This window comes from Oncorhynchus nerka, linkage group LG15 (assembly GCF_034236695.1).
Source record: "Oncorhynchus nerka isolate Pitt River linkage group LG15, Oner_Uvic_2.0, whole genome shotgun sequence".
In the NCBI taxonomy this organism is placed as follows: domain Eukaryota; kingdom Metazoa; phylum Chordata; class Actinopteri; order Salmoniformes; family Salmonidae; genus Oncorhynchus; species Oncorhynchus nerka.
Genome location: NC_088410.1, coordinates 43845014 through 43862413, shown reverse-complemented (window position 1 = coordinate 43862413; position 17400 = coordinate 43845014). Strand labels below are relative to the sequence as shown.

The 17400-nt window shown below is 43.1% G+C and overlaps 1 protein-coding gene across 4 annotated transcripts in view; it reads left to right on the top strand.

The window, feature by feature from the left end:
- The first annotated feature begins 169 nt into the window (after window positions 1–169).
- LOC115142757 (receptor-type tyrosine-protein phosphatase alpha-like) overlaps window positions 170–17400 on the top strand; it is a 47799-nt gene continuing 30568 nt past the window's right edge. For 3 of the 4 annotated variants that reach the window (XM_029682468.2, XM_029682469.2, XM_029682466.2), the window contains exon 1: window positions 170–549. The gene's annotated coding sequence lies outside the window, so the exon portion shown is untranslated. Of the gene's footprint in view, window positions 550–14918; window positions 15082–17400 lie in introns of those variants that run through there. The other variant, XM_029682467.2, reaches the window with a different exon arrangement.

The following is a 17400-nucleotide window of genomic DNA, read 5'->3' as shown; positions in this document are numbered from 1 at the left end:
CATATGTGATAGACATGACCAGATGGCGGACTCCTGCTCTTCTGCATAGGGCTGCTGTTGTTGACTCGGTTTCGTGACGATGTCACAGATTCACCGCCAGATGTCGCACCGGCGCTATGGATGGAGGGAGAGGAGGGGCCAGGACTGGGAATTCTCTGCTTCCCATCCCTCCTTAATGCAGACAACATGGCGGACTAAAAGATACGGCTGACCCGCCCGGATACAGCGAATAAACAGTTGGATTCACGCCCCCTATGCTCAAGGAAGACGGAGAGACACCAATTTGTTAGAAACACCCTCGGGAACATTGAGGAATTTTTGGGACCGTTCTAGTCATTCGTTAACATAAACATACTTGCGATCTGTTGCCTCCAAATTGGCGGTCTGTCCCAGATCGTTCATATCACCCAGGCCCCCCACCCCACATACACACACTTGGTTCCTGGGGTGTGAAGACAGGGGCTGGGGTTAAGAACGTGGAAAAAAAGGAAGAAAGGAATTGCACAACTGTAAATATTCAGGATTGTGCACAACCAAACGGAAGTCGTGGTGAGTTGTGTTTTTGTTCTGCTGTAAATTGTCACTAGTTACAGTGTAGCGTGCTTCATTTAGTTGTAATAAGGTCCGACTACTTGGTCACAAACGAGCACTTTTGGTTTGTCCCACACATTATCATAGCAAAGTGTTCCACGGCGAACATCGTTGTGATGAGCGCGATAAGGCCGAGAGGGAAGCTAGGTGATTTATTTTTAAGTAACGTTCCATGGCTATCATCATAGGAGCTCAAATAATGTCTGTTGCGACAGAGAACATTCACACAACTAGCTCGGAGGCAGGGAGGGACATTTTTCGAGGGGGGCTGGCGAGAAAGGGGGAGAGGAAGAGTGTCTACATAGTTATTTTTTGATTGGAAGTCCGTATGTTAGTGTGTTCTGTGAACGCATACATTGTAACAATGCGAAATAAAACCAATAGGCGGTCCAGTGAGTTCTACCTCACTGAAAAGTACATATTGATCAATGCTTTGTTGCCGGGGTGGGGTGGATAGGGGGCTGAGTGCGACCACAGCGCAGGAATTAGATCGTTTTAGACAGCCAGGCCCATTCAAATCACAGCATATATTCTTTATTTAGCTTCGACAAGCATCATACTGCTTGACACGGCCTCGCACTCCCCATTTCCTCTTCTCATACGAATTATTCTGGCTTGACTGGATCCTGAGTCGACTTAGTCAAGCCTAAATATAGTTATGTAGGTAGGTTGGTTTCAAAAAGTTTCAGGGCAGGGCCTTAGTATTTACCACATACTGTAGGTAGTGTTGTAGTGACATGCTGTAGTTCCCTCAATTATCTAATCAATAAAGGTTACTAAACACAGAAAAGACATTTGGCCAAGCAGGAGTCATTCAGGAAAATGTGCTACATTCTGTCACTTTACCTTTTGAAACCAGGGATTTTATTAAGCTGGAGACAACTGTCATTTCATGTCATTTGTGTTTCATCATTAGCCGATATTTGCAGCAAAGCTTGAGAATGTAGTGCAACTTGAGTGTTTTTCATTCTCATGAGACCTGACTTAATCATGGTGACAGTGGAGATATATGTATAGAATATGGCCTAATGCACATACGCTTTATTTATAAAAGCTACATGACTGTATGCTCACTGTCGGTCACAGCCAGCAACATGGATAACACTCAACAGCTTACAAAAAGGGAACAGACTATGGTTTTCAGTATTTGGGTCAAATATCAACATTATGTCAAGAAAGGAAGGAATGGATTAAGAAAGGATAGATTGACTACGGCAATACTCCAAGTAGGAAGTAGGCCTATGGCAGAGCTTGGCGTGTCATCATATCATAAATGAGTTGTGTGCAGCTGTGTACAAAGGAAGCTGACGAGTCATGTCTGGACTGCTTCAGTGTGAGCAGTTGCATTGGTCTCGCCCCACTATGCGCTATCCCAGAATGCAGTTTCCTCTCCACCGAGCTCGGCTTGTCATGTCTTGACTATTCAAGTGCAAAGCAGAAGCTGCTTGCCTCGATCTGACATTGACTCGTCAGACCTAGACTGCCCTAGCGTGCCGACAGGGCTGGCCCGACCTCCTCATGTCTGGGCTCATCACTGCTCCTCGCAATTAGGAATCTAGTAGTGATGGGGGGGGTCCACCAAAAAACAAAAACACATTTTACTTGTCACCTGCGCCGAAAACAACAGGTGTAGAACTTAGTGAAATGCTTACTTACAAACCCTTAATCAACAATGCAGTTTTAAGAAAAATAAGTGTTAAGTAAACAATAACAGCAAATTAAAGAGCAGCAGTAAAATAACAATAGAGAGACTATATACAGGGGGTACCGGTACAGAGTCTATGTGGAGGGGCACAGGTTAGTCGAGGTAATTGAGGTAATATGTACATATAGGTGGAGTTAAAGTGACTATGCATAGATAATAAACAGAGTAGCAGCAGTGTAAAAGTGTGTGGGGAGGGGACAATGCAAATAGTCTGGGTAGCCATTTGATTAGCTCTTCAGGAGTCTTATTGCTTGGGGGTAGAACCTATTAAGAAGCCTTTTAGACCAAGACTTTGCGCTCACGTACTGCTGGCTGTGCGCTAGGAGAGAGAACAGTCTATGACTAGGGTGTCTGGAGTATTTGACAATTTTTAGGGCCTTTCTCTGACACCGCCTAGTATAGAGGTCCTGGATGGCAGGAAGCTTGGCCCCAGTGATGTACTGGGCTGTATGCGCTACACTCTGTAGTGCCTTGCGGTCAGAGGCCGAACAGTTGCCGTACCAGGCACTGGTGCAGCTGTAGAACCTTCTGAGGACGAATGACAAATCTTTTCAGTCTCCTGAGGGGGAATAGGTTTTGTCGTGCCCTCTTCACGGCTGTCTTGGTGTGTCTGGACCATGATAGTTTGTTGGTGATGTGGACACCAAGGAACTTGACGCTCTCAACCTGTTCATCTGCAGCCCTGTTGATGAGAATGGGGCCGTGCTCTGTCCTCTTTTTCCTGTAGTCCACAATCATCTCCTTTGTCTTGATCATGTTGAGGGAGAGGTTGTTGTCCTGGCACCACACGGCCAGGTCTCTGACCTCCTCCCTATATGCGGTCTCGTTGTTGTCGGTGATCAGGCCTACCACTGTTGTGTCATCGGAAAACATAATGATGGTGTTGTGCCATGCAGTCATGAGTGAACAGGGAGTACAGGAGGGGACTGAGCACGCACCCCTGAGGCTCCCCCGTATTGAGGATCAGCATGGCGGATATGTTGTTACCTACCCTTACCACCTGGGGGAGGCCTATCAAGTCCAGGATCCAGTTGTAGAGGAAGGTGTTTAGTCCCAAGGTCCTTAGCTTAGTCATGAGATTTGAGGGCACTATGGTGTTGAGCTGTAGTCAATGAATAGCGTTCTCACATAGGTGTTCCATTTGTCCAGGTGGGAAAGGGCAGTGTGGAGTGCAATAGAGATTGCATCATCTGTGGATCTGTTGGGGCGGTATGCAATTTAGGGTGGGTCTAGGGTTTCTGGGATAATAGTGTTGATGTGAGCCATGACCAGCCTTTCAAAGCACTTCATGACTACAGACGTGAGTGCTACGGGTTGGTAGTCATTTAGGCAGGTTACCTTAGTCTCTGTGCCCAAGAACACTATGTTGGTCTGCTTGTTACTTGCCTCGAAGCGAGCATAGAAGTCATTTAGCTCGTCTGCTTGGCTTGTATCAATGCGCAGCTTGCGGCTGTGCTTCCCTTTGGAGTCTGCCACATCGGACGTGCTTCAGAGCCGGTGTGGTACGATTCAATCTTAGTCCTGTATTGACGCTTTGCCTGTTTAATGATTCGTCGGCGGGCATAGTGGAATTTATTTTTAGTGGGGCAAAAAGGTATTTAGTCAGCCACTAATTGTGCAAGTTCTCCCACTTAAAAAGATGAGGCCTGTAATTTTCATCATAGGTACACTTCAACTATGACAGACAAAATGAGAAAAAAAAATCAAGAAAATCACATTGTAGGATTTTTAATGAATTTATTTGCAAATTATGGTGAAAAATAAGTATTTGGTCACCTACAAACAAGCAAGATTTCTGGCTCTCACAGACCTGTAACTTCTTCTTTAAGAGGCTCCTCTGTCCTCCACTCGTTACCTGTATTAATGGCACCTGTTTGAACTTGTTATGAGTATAAAAGACACCTGTCCACAACCTCAAACAGTCACACTCCAAACTCCACTATGGCCAAGACCAAAGAGCTGTCAAAGGACACCAGAAACAAAATTGTAGACCTACACCAGGCTGGGAAGACTGAATCTGCAATAGGTAAGCAGCTTGGTTTGAAGAAATCAACTGTGGGAGCAATTATTAGGAAATAGAAGACATACAAGACCACTGATAATCTCTCTCAATCTGGGGCTCCACGCAAGATCTCACCCCGTGGGGTCAAAATGATCACAAGAACGGTGAGCAAAAATCTCAGAACAACACGGGGGGACCTAGTGAATGACCTGCAGAGAGCTGTGACCAAAGTAACAAAGCCTACCATCAGTAACGCACTACGCCACCAGGGACTCAAATCCTGCAGTGCCAGACGTGTCCCCCTGCTTAAGCATGACAATGATCCCAAACACACCGCCCGGGCAACGAAGGAGTGGCTTCGTAAGAAGCATTTCAAGGTCATGGAGTGGCCTAGCCAGTCTCAAGATCTCAACCCCATAGAAAATCTTTGGAGGGAGTTGAAAGTCCGTGTTGCCCAGCAACAGCCCCAAAACATCACTGCTCTAGAGGAGATCTGCATGGAGGAATAGGCCAAAATACCAGCAACAGTGTGTGGAAACCTTGTGAAGACTTACAGAAAACGTTTGACCTCTGTCATTGCCAACAAAGGGTATATAACAAAGTATTGAGATAAGCTTGTTAATGACCAAATACTTATTTTCCACCATAATTTGCAAATAAATACATTACAAATCTTACAATGTGATTTTCTGGATTTTTTTCCCCCCTCATTTTGTCTGTCATAGTTGAAGTGTACCTGTGATAAATTCCAGGCCTCTCTCTTTTTAAGTGGGAGAACTTGCACAGTTGGTGGCTGACTAAATAATTTTTTTGCCCCACTGTAAGCTTCCGGGTTAGAGTCCTGCTCCTTGAAAGCGGCAGCTCTAGCCTTTTAGCTCAGTGTGGATGTTGCCTGTAGTCAATGGCTTTTGGTTTGGGTATGTACTAGAGGTTGACCGATTAATCAGCACGTCCGATTTAATTAGGGACGATTTTCAAGTTTTCTCAACAATTGGTAATCAGCATTTTTGGATGCCGATTACATTGCATTCCACGAGGAAACTGTATGGCAGGCTGACCACCTGTTACGCGAGTGCAGCAAGGAGCCACGGGTAGTTGCTAGCTAGCATTAAACTTATCTTATAAAACAATCAATCTTCACATAATCACTAGTTAACTACACATAGTTTTTAAAGTTTTTTTATTTCACCTTTATTTAACCAGGTAGGCTAGTTGAGAACAAGTTCTCATTTGCAACTGCGACCTGGCCAAGATAAAGCATAGCAGTGTGAACAGACGACACAGAATTACACATGGAGTAAACAATTAACAAGTCAATAACACAGTAGAAAAAAAATGGGCAGTCTATATACAATGTGTGCAAAAGGCATGAGGTAGGCAAATAATACAATTTTGCAGATTAACACTGGAGTGATAAATGATCAGATGGTCATGTACAGGTAGAGATATTGGTGTGCAAAAGAGCAGAAAAGTAAATAATTTTTTTTTTTTAAATAAAAAAACAGTATAAAAACAGTATGGGAATGAGGTAGGTGAAAATGGGTGGGCTATTTACCAATAGACTATGTACAGCTGCAGCGATCGGTTAGCTGCTCGGATAGCTGATGTTTGAAGTTGGTGAGGGAGATAAAAGTCTCCAACTTCAGCGATTTTTGCAGTTCGTTCCAGTCACAGGCAGCAGAGTACTGGAACGAAAGGCGGCCAAATGAGGTGTTGGCTTTAGGGATGATCAGTGAGATACACCTGCTGGAGCGCGTGCTACGGATGGGTGTTGCCATCGTGACCAGTGAACTGAGATAAGGCGGAGCTTTACCTAGCATGGACTTGTAGATGACCTGGAGCCAGTGGGTCTGGCGACGAATATGCTAGCGAGGGCCAGCCGACTAGAGCATACAAGTCGCAGTGGTGGGTGGTATAAGGTGCTTTGGTGACAAAACGGATGGCACTGTGATAGACTGCATCCAGTTTGCTGAGTAGAGTGTTGGAAGCCATTTTGTAGATGACATCGCCGAAGTCGAGGATCGGTAGGATAGTCAGTTTTACTAGGGTAAGCTTGGCGGCGTGGGTGAAGGAGGCTTTGTTGCGGAATAGAAAGCAGACTCTTGATTTGATTTTCGATTGGAGATGTTTGATGTGAGTCTGGAAGGAGAGTTTGCAGTCTAGCCAGACACCTAGGTACTTATAGATGTCCACATATTCAAGGTCGGAACCATCCAGGGTGGTGATGCTAGTCGGGCATGCGGGTGCAGGCAGCGATCGGTTGAAAAGCATGCATTTGGTTTTACTCGCGTTTAAGAGCAGTTGGAGGCCACGGAAGGAGTGCTGTATGGCATTGAAGCTCATTTGGAGGTTAGATAGCACAGTGTCCAATGACGGGCCGAAAGTATATAGAATGGTGTCGTCTGCGTAGAGGTGGATCAGGGAATCGCCCGCAGCAAGAGCAACATCATTGATATATACAGAGAAAAGAGTCGGCCCGAGAATTTAACCCTGTGGCACCCCCATAGAGACTGCCAGAGGACCGGACAGCATGCCCTCCGATTTGACACACTGAACTCTGTCTGCAAAGTAATTGGTGAACCAGGCAAGGCAGTCATCCGAGAAACCGAGGCTATTGAGTCTGCCGATAAGAATATGGTGATTGACAGAGTCGAAAGCCTTGGCGAGGTCGATGAAGACGGCTGCACAGTACTGTCTTTTATCGATGGCGGTTATGATATCGTTTAGTACCTTGAGCGTGGCTGAGGTGCACCCGTGACCGGCTCGGAAACCAGATTGCACAGCGCACATAGTTGATGATATTACTAGGTTAACTAGCTTGTCTTGTTGCATATAATCAATGCGGTGCCTGTTAATCAATCATCAAATCACAGCCTGCTTCGCCAAACCTGTGATTTAACATAGGCACATTCGCGGAGATAGTGCATGAATGTGACTAAAGATAAACATCTTTTGCCTTTCTTAAAATCAGTACACAGAAGCATATATATTTTTTTAACCTGCATATTTAGTTCAAATAAATTCATGTTAGCAGGCAATATAAACAAGGGAAATTGTCACTTCTCTTGCGTTCATTGCAAGCAGAGTCCGGGTGTATGCAACCGTTTCGGCCGCCTGGCTCATTCCGAACTAATTTTCCAGAATTTTACATAATTATGACATAACATTGAAGGTTGTGCAATGTAACAGCAGTATTTAGACTTAGGAACTGTTCCGTATTTCACTGAAAGAATAAACGTTTTGTTTTCATACTTATCGTTTTCGGATTTGGCATGTTAATGACCTATGGCTCGTATTTCTGTGTTTATTATAATTAAGTCTATGATTTAATTTTTGATAGAGCAGTCTGACTGAGCGGTGTTAGGCAGCAGCAGGCTCGTAAGTATTCACTCAAACTTTACTGTGTTTGCCAGCAGCTGCCAGCAGCTCGTAACAATGCTTGATCACAGTGCTGTTTATGACTTCAAGCCTATCAACTCCTAAGATTAGGCCGGCAATACTAAAGTGCCTATTTGAACATCCAATAGTCAAAGGTATATGAAATACAAATGGTATAGAGAGAAATAGTCGACGTGTCATAATCCATATAATAACTGCAACCTAATATTTCTTTACTGGGAATATTGAAAAACTGGGAATATTGAACCAACAGCTTTCATATGTTTCTGAGCAAGGAACTTAAACGTTACCTTTTTTTTTTTTTTACGGGGGCACATATTGCACTTTTACTTTCTTCTCCAACACTCTTTTTGCATTACTTAAACCAAATTGAGCATGTTTCATTATTTGAAACTAAATAGATTTTATATATTAAGTTAAAATAAGTGTTCATTGATCATTCATTGTTGTTGTAATTGTCATTATTTCAAGTATATATACAAACAGTTGAAGTCGGCAGTTTACATACACCCTAGCCAAATACATTTACACAGTTTTTCACAATTCCTGACATTTATTCCAAGTAAATATTCCCTGTCTTAGGTCAGTTTGGATCACCACTTTATTTTAAGAATGTGAAATGGCAGAATAATAGTAGAGAATTATTTCAGCTTTATTTCTTTCATCACATTCCCAGTGGGTCAGAAGTTTACATACCCTCAATTAGTATTTGGTAGCATTGCCTTTAAATTGTTCAACTTGGGTCAAACGTTTCAGATGGCTTCCCACAATAATGAGCTGGTCTGAGTCAGGTTTGTAGGCATCCTTGCTCACACACGTGTTTTCAGTTCTGCCCACCAATTTTCTATGGGATTGAAGTCGGGGCTTTGTGATGGCCACTCCAATACCTTGACTTTGTTTTCCGTAAGCCATTTTGCCACAACTTGGAAGTTTTTATTTTGTGAAGTGCACCAGGCCCTCCTGCAACAAAGCACCCCCACAACATGATGCTACCACCACCGTGCTTCACGGTTGGGATGGTTTTCTTCGGCTTGCAAGCCTCCCCTTTTCCTCCAAACATAACGATTGTCATTATGGCCAAACATTCTATTTTTGTTTCATTAGACCAGAGGACATTTCTCCAAAAAGTATGGTCTTTGTCCCCATGTGCAGTTGCAAACCGTAGTCTGGCTTTTTTATGGTGGTTTTGGAGCAGTAGCTTCTTCCTTGCTGATCGGCCTTTCAGGTTATGTCGATATGGGACTCGTTTTACTGTGGATATACATACTTTTGTACCTGTTTCCTCCAGCGTCTCACAAGGTCCTTTGCTGTTGATTTTGGATTGATTTGCACTTTTCAAACCAAAGTATGTTGATCTCTAGGAGACAGAACACGTCTCCTTCGAGCGGTATGACAGCTGTGTGGTCCCATGGTGCTTATACTGCGTACGATTGTTTGTACATATGAACGTGGCACCTTAAGACATTTGTAATTTACTCCCAAGGATGAACCAGACACATTTTTTTCTGAGGTCTTGGCAGATTTCTTTTGATTTTCCCATGTCACGCAAAGAGGCACTGAGTTTGATGGTAGGCCTTGAAATACATCCTCATGTACACCTCCAATTGACTAAAAATGTAAATTAGCCTATCAGAAGCTTCTAAAGCCATGACATCATTTTTTGGAATTTCCAAGCTGTTTAAAGGCACAGTCAACTTAGTGTATGTAAACTTCTGACCCACTGGAATTGTGATACAGTGAAATAATGAGTCTGTAAAAAGTACAAAGTAGTAGATGCCTTAACTGACTTGCCAAAACTATAGTTTGTTAACAAGAAATTTGTGGGGTGGTTGAAAAACGAGTTTTTATGACTCCAACCTAAGTGTATGTAAACTTCCTACTTCAACTGTGTGTGTGTGTGTGTGTATATAATTGGTCGATTCATCGGTATCGGCCTATTTTGGTCCTCCAATAATCGCTATCGGAGTTGAAAAATTATAATCGGTCGACCTCTAGTATGTACGTAATGTCACTGTGGGGATGATGTCATCGATGCACTTATTGATGAAGCCAGTGACTGATGTGATGTACTCCTCAATGCCATCGGAAAGAATCTCGGAATGTATTCCAGTCTGTGCTAGCATAACAGTCCTGTAGCTTAGCAAAACAATCCTGTAGCTTAGCATCTGCGTCGTCTGACCACCTCTTTGTTGACAGTCACTTGTGCTTCCTGCTATTGTTTTTGCAAGTAAACAGGAATCAATAGGATATCTGTTTCTGTAGTTAGAAACAGATAAGATTAGCGTTCCTGAAACGTTATTTTGTTGAAATATAATTTGATCTCTGAGAAATTAAGCTTTCATGGACGACTGGCTTGAATTGTGATGACCACACAATTTATTTATCGGTTTTCTACCCAAAGTTGCAAAGGAAATTTAGTGATCCATTTAATAAAAACAGGATATCAGTTAAATGGATAAAAGGGTGTGGCACAGTTCAGCCCTGAACCTATTGATGTTTGAAGAATTGTCAAATTGCCTGCTGTAAAAAAATAAAATGAATAAATATATATATCTATATATATATGATTCAGTGTGCTTTAGGACCATGCAGACGCATCGGAAGGGGCTGACAGGCTGTTTAACTTTGCACCCAGCCGTTTCTAAAGCCAGTGTGGCATGTTGAGTTTATTTCCTATGAATGTGGCTCTAGAGTGTGAATTGTTCGGGCTATTAGCTATTATGACCCCACAAATGAAAGCTAAGATTCCCCTCTGTTTCCCTCTACAACGTTCACAAGTCACGCATGACTCAGCCAGGACTTTTACAAAACTGCAGAGAACTACTGGGGAAATAAATTGTACCGAGCTGCCTGTTCAAACTACTAGCACACTGCTCGGACACCCATGCATACCCCACAAGACATGCCACCAGAGGTCTCTTCACAATCCCCAAGTCCAGAACAGACTTTTGGGAGGCGCACAGTACTACATAGAGCCATGACTACATGGAACTCTATTCCACATCAGGTAACTGATGCAAGCAGCAGAATCAGATTTTAAAAATCAACAGGTAAAAATACACCTTATGGAACAGCGGGGACTGTGAAGAGGCACACACAAAGGTACAGACACGTAAGTGCTTTAATGTGTTAGGACCCCAGGAAGTGTAGCTGCTGCCTTGGCAAAATGCTAATTCAATTGTGATCTTCTTCCTATGAATTTGGCTCCAGCCTTGGGACGGTTTGGGCAATTAGCAATTATGACCCCATTCCTGAAAGCTAAGACTCTCAGAAACATATCTTCTGTTCTCAGAAAGATTAAATAAACAATGATTGCCTGATAATCTTCCTTTTTTCTTTCCTGAATGTTCCATTACCGCTATGGTGCATTTCAATAACTTGAAAGCATACTTAATTCAGGCATTTGCTGATTTGACATATCTTTGTGTTGTTTATAAAGCGTAATCAAATCTTATTTACAGATTTGTTTCAGATACACCTAGGGTTCTATTCTAAAACACATGTTTTAATAGAGAAGTAAATATATAGGACAGAAAATGATTGTGTTCAGTGGAATGCACTGTACTTCGGCGTTAAAGTCTGCCACATCTCTCCTTTGAAAGATAAACTAAGTTAGTCATTCGATTATGATATCATTTTCAGAGAGAGTGACTGACTCTTTAAGCAGTTTGGCTCATTGGACAAGTCAGCGTTGTTGAGTGGTATTGAGGTTTTTGGCAATACACTGTAGATGTGTGTTCCAGTGTAGAGTGACCCACAGCTACTGTAATTGGAACTGGCCGTGTCTGCTGTAGCAGGTGGGATGGTGCAAGTTACCAGAATGTCTTGTATTGTATTGACTTTTGAATAGAATTGACATGAGTTGATTTGACTTTCTTCTAGAGGTCGACCAATTATGATTTTTCAACGCTGAGACCGATTTATTGGAGGACCAAAAAGCCGAAGCCAATTTTTTTATTTTATTATTTGTAATAATGACATTTACAACAATACTGAATGAACAATGAACATTTATTTTAACTTAATACAATACACCAATAAAATCAATTTAGCCTCAAGTAAATCATGAAACGTGTTCAATTTGGTTTAAATAATGCAAAAACAAAGTGTTGTAGAAGAAAGTAAAAGTGCAATATGTGCTATGTAAGAAAGCTAACGTTTCAGTTCCTTGCTCAGAACATGAGAACATATGAAAGCTGGTGGTTCCTTTTAACATGAGTCTTCAATATTCCCAGGTAAGAAGTTTTAGGTTGTAGTTATTATAGGATTTATAGGACTATTTCCCTCTATACCATTTGTATTTCATTAACCTTTGACTATTAGATGTTCTTATAGGCACTTTAGTATTGCCAGTGTAACAGTATAGCTTCCGTCCCTCTCCTCGCTCCTCCCTGGGCTCGAACCAGCAACACAACGACAACAGCCACCATCGAAGCAGCGTTACCCATGCAGAGCAAGGGGAACAACTACTAGAAGGCTCGGAGCGAGTGACGTTTGAAACGCTATTAGCGCGCGCTAACTAGCCAGCCATTTCACTTCGGTTACACCAGCCTCATCTCGGGAGTTGATAGGCTTGAAGTCATAAACAGCGCAATGCTTGACGCACAACGAAGAGCTGCTGGCAAAACGCACAAAAGTGCTGTTTGAATTCATGTTTACCCGCCTGCTTCTGCCTACCACCGCTCAGTCAGATACTTAGATACTTGTATGCTCAGTCAGATTATATGCAACCCAGGACACGCTAGATAATATCTAGTAATATCATCAACCATGTGTAGTTAATTAGTGATTATGATTGATTGATTTTTTTATAAGATAAGTTTAATGCTAGCTAGCAACTTACCTTGGCTTACTGCATTCGCGTAACAGGCAGTCTCCTTGTGGAGTGCAACAAGAGAGAGGCAGGCCGTTATTGCGTTGGACTAGTTAACTGTAAGGTTGCAATATTGAATCCCCCGAGCTGACAAGGTGAAAAGCTGTCATTCTGCCCCTGAACGAGGCAGTTAACCCACCGTTCCTAGGCCGTCAATGAAAATAACAATGTGTTCTTAATAACTGACTTGCCTAGTTAAATAAAGATATATAAAAATAAAAAAAATGGCGCCCAAAAATACCGATTATGACAACTTGAAATCGGCCCTAATTAATCGGCCATTCCGATTTAATCGGTCAACCTCTACTTTCTTCAGTATTCTTAGTAGATTTAATCTCACTAAATGTTCATCTCAAAGTGCACTAGATTGATACATTTAACTTTTGAAACTTTAAATAGTTTTCCCACCCCGGTTAGCCCCCAATGTCCTGAAATCCTAGCAACGCCCCTGGATAGCAACACTAGCATAAGCCTAGCTACTGATGTAAATAACATCAGATGCTAGGGTAAATATTTAGGCCCTATCTAACAACTATGGGGTATTGGACAGTTTCTAGTGCCCCAGAGTCTAGACACGGTAGTAGCAGCTCATTGAAGAGGTGCACTTTGAGTGACAGTTTGACCTTGTAAATACTCGTGGAGCTATTTTCAAAACACATTAGCCTATTTAAGCTCATTTTTGACTGTGATAACTTGGACTGTCACCTGCATTCGTTGCAGAATTTAGACCTATTAAAAGGTTTTGATATAGGCTAAATTCCACGGTGAGTGTTAAGAGTAATGGTCTCATTTCGACGCTAACACTTCTCTTTTCTGTGTCTTTTCAACGGGGACCCAAATCACTGACATTAATTCACCTATGGATTAAAAGGTCGCACAAGAACTGTCTGGAGAGGGTTGTAATTATGATATGTAGGTCCTACAATATTCTCAACCTATTAGCCAATTTATGGTGGGCCTCCCACCTCACCTAGCTCTGACCATAGCCCAGTTAGGCTTGTCCTCAAATGGTATCAGTGGAAAGTTATTTGGTGTCAATTTTTCCTGCCCTACATAAGAAAACAAATTAGAGGGAACACTGATGTCACAGGGTGTAGAGAAGCTCTGGGTCTTTGATGGGCCTGGGATGGGTCTCTTATCTTGCAAAGGCTGAGGGAGTGTGATTAGGGTCTCTGCAGAGGTTGGTCAGTGTGGCAAAGTCACATATGCCTGGAGGTTATGGGTGGGGCTCGTCCTTTGAAAATAGAGGATGCGCTTGATTTGTCTGTGCACTGGGAAGGGAAAACTCTGCTTTCCTGGTGCGTCGCTCAAACTGATGTGCTCGTACATTTTTAATGCCTGCCTGGTATTAGATAAATGGATAGATTAATATTATTTTTCATATACAGTGCATTCGGAAGGTATTCAGACCCCTTGATTTTTTTTTCACATTTTGTTACAGCCTTATTCTAAAATGGATTAAATTGCTTTTTTTTTCCTCCCCTCATCAATCTACACACAATAGCCCATAGTGACAAAGAAACAACTGGTTGTTTTGTGTGTGCCAATGTTTAAAAATGAAATCACATTTTATTAGTCACATGTGCTGAATACAGCAGGTGTTACAGTGAAAATGCTTACTTACGAGCCCCTAACCAACAATGCAGTTTAAAAAAAATACAGATGAGAATAAGAAATAAAAGTAACAAGTAATTAAAGAGCAACAGTAAAATAACAATAGTGAGACTATATACAGCGAGGTACCGGTACAGAGTCGATGTGCGGTTAGTGTCCAGTTAGATGCGGTAATATGTACATGAAGGTAGAGTTATTAAAGTGCTATGCATAATGATAACAGCAGAGTAGCAACGGTGTAAAAGAGAGGAGGGGGGGGGGGGGGGGCAATACAAATAGTCTGGGTAGCCATATGATTAGGTGTTCAGGAGTCTTATTGCTTGGGGGTAGAAGCTGTTTAGAAGCCTCTTGAACCTAGACTTGGTGCTCCGGTACCACTTAGCAGTCATACACTGTTCTCTCTAAGGTGGCTGGAGTCTTTGAAAATTTGAGGGCCTTCCTCTGACACCGCCTGGTATAGAGGTCCATTAGAAATGCACAAGTTCACTGTGTTTGACCCTTTGTTATAGTTTTGTATGCAGGACAATGCATGGACGCCCGTCGTCCCTACATTTGCTGATGGAGTGAGAGTAAGTGTGGGTTTGTGGCCTTCAGCCCACACTACGCTCCCGGGTCACAGTGGCTTTAGGGGAAGGCCGCCGCTTAGCGCCACCACATCCTCTCCTCTGTGTGATGTGGGTAGACGGTGGAGTCCCCTGGCGTGCTCTGTGAGAAACCCCACAACAAAGCAGAAGCAGCCTACATGCACAGCCTGACTGAGTCACCACATTTGCGCTTGGTCCTTTGAGCCGGACACACTCTAGCTCCCACAAGCTTTGGCTGACAGCACATTTTGCCTTGGCGCAAATCCTGGATCTTTCACTCCGTTTCACCAATTTCCTGGCTCATATGAATGAGGTGAGCGAACACTGTCACAGAGCATACTAGGAGCAGTACTAGCCCTAAAAAAAAGGGGAAGTCCAGAGTATTGTGGGTGATGTGTGTGGCGTTGAGGATGTATAATCTGTGGTCTGTGTTGGGGGCGAGGGAGAGTCTTGGGCATGGCCTACTTGAGCCGCCATGAAGAGGATCATTCAGAGTATTCCTGCCTCAGCGGATCCCCCTCAGGACACAGGCAGAGTATTAATATGCCTTGAATGAGGGCAGACAGACTGCCATTATCTCTCCTCGCGATGACTCGTGAAGCCGTGCACCCTCGAGTGAGTGAGCAGGGGGGGGGGGGGGGGATTTGCGCTTCTCCAGTACATGCTTGTCTTACTGTCGTCAGTTCATCAAGGCCGTTGGGCTGCTTATCAGCGGGCGCTGCCGGCAAGCCGGTGTCCTGACAATCTAAGCTACCCGCCTTGGATGAACTAGAGTTGATGTTGTTTGGCACGCCATGTACACTCATGAGCTGGTTTGCTTGAGCTGTAGGTCTACAGAGTGACTCAGTCAAATGTAAAGGCCGTTATCAGATGCGCCGAGTTTCCATATCTGTATCAACTGTAGAGAATTTTACTTTAGAGAATTAGGTGAATCCGCTGAGTCTAGTGCAGCTGCTCAGACTGATGTTATAAGGTGAGGAGAGGATTGTTGATCAGTGTAGGCCTGCTTATTACGAGCATTGCCTAAACCCAAAGCAGACGTGAACACGTGGGAGGATCTAGCGTACCTTTTCAAAATGCACTGTGATTTAGCTGTTTTCATTTCTTTGTGATATTTCGAGACCAAATTGACAAGAGATACGAAACGAATGGTAAAATGCCCCTTGAAGTAAATCTCTCACATTGTGTGAATGAAATACCATGAGGAGAAACACAGTCCTGTGACCACGCAGTAATTTCATACCGATTAGGCTGACACTTGGCCGCAGGCGGAGAGGGAACCATGTATTTATTCTGTGGTCATGCTGTGGTCACCACTCGCATGCAAAAAAAACCCCCCACAGGTCTGCATCCATATCCACGGTTGTTAAAACTGCAATTGCAGGGAAGACTTAGAAGTAACAGGCTGTTTCTTTCTTTGTGTCATGGTCAAATGTTTGTCACAAATGACTGCTCTTAAAACCGTCCTGTCCTTTGAGATTCCCACGTCGGCTTCTTTAGCCTTCTGTCACCGTTGTGATAAGTTAGGCTCACCTTCTGTAATGGATCCGTTCATTGGTTAATGTTAACACCTGCAAAGTAGGCATTGGGGGGGGGGGCTACTCTAATCCTTCTGTGCCACAAAGTGTCTTTGTTTTCATCCCAATCGTCTCTTCGTTGGCATCCTTAATTGGACGGAGCGGGACAGAATGGCCTCTGTGTATTAGCCTAGGCACAGTCCATGTGGAAGAAAAGGAGCAGAGACGCTCGATAAGAGGGATTCCTCACGAAACCGACATTAAAAAAAAAAAGAACATGAATTTGGGGATTTTGTTATCCATAGAACAGTCCTTTGGAGGAAGGACTGTTGACACATATTTTGTATCTAAAAGCATAATTGATTAATAATATATCAAAGTTGACTTATGACATTTTGGGTTTACCCTGGCCTCCTTTAAGACTCCGTAGTGTTTCATCTGTAGGTGCTACACTGCAAACATTGGTGTCATATGACGCTTTACAACTTTCTGTAATATGAGTAGTGTTTAGATTTCAATTGTCTTCTATATTTCTTCTCTGCTCTGTGTACACGTGCATGCTTTTCTGAAGGAAGAGCAGCGTCACAACTTTGTTCATTTGAACAATTTCTCTCGTTCACTTAAACTTGTAAATGCCACACTTACTGAAAATGACATTCGGTAGCTTCTAGCTATGCTTGTGTAACTTTATGAGCTGGATTTGCCTCTCTTTGCATTTAGTTAGTTGTCTGATTTTTGCTAATAGTTTGTGCTAATTTGATTAGCATTCTGGTAAGAGACCCGATTTGTCTTTTCTTGCGGTGTTTAGCGCCCCCTTGCGTGCTGTGTTGGTAATACCATCAATCCCAGGGTAAGTGGACGGTGTGACGATATGGAAATCTGGATACCGCCCCAGCCTAAAAGTAGGGCTGTGATTTGGCCTAGGAGGCCATGTAAATGGGCCATAAAAACTAGCAGAGATCCCACTCAGGCTGCCCCAAAGTTTAGATGTTGTAGCTTTAACCCCTGGGAGCGTATTGTTTGAGGCAACAGTCACCCACAGTGACTAACATGCATGATGTTTTTGGAATATCTTGGTGAACTCTGCATTCTATCTGGAGTCAGAGTTCTGAATA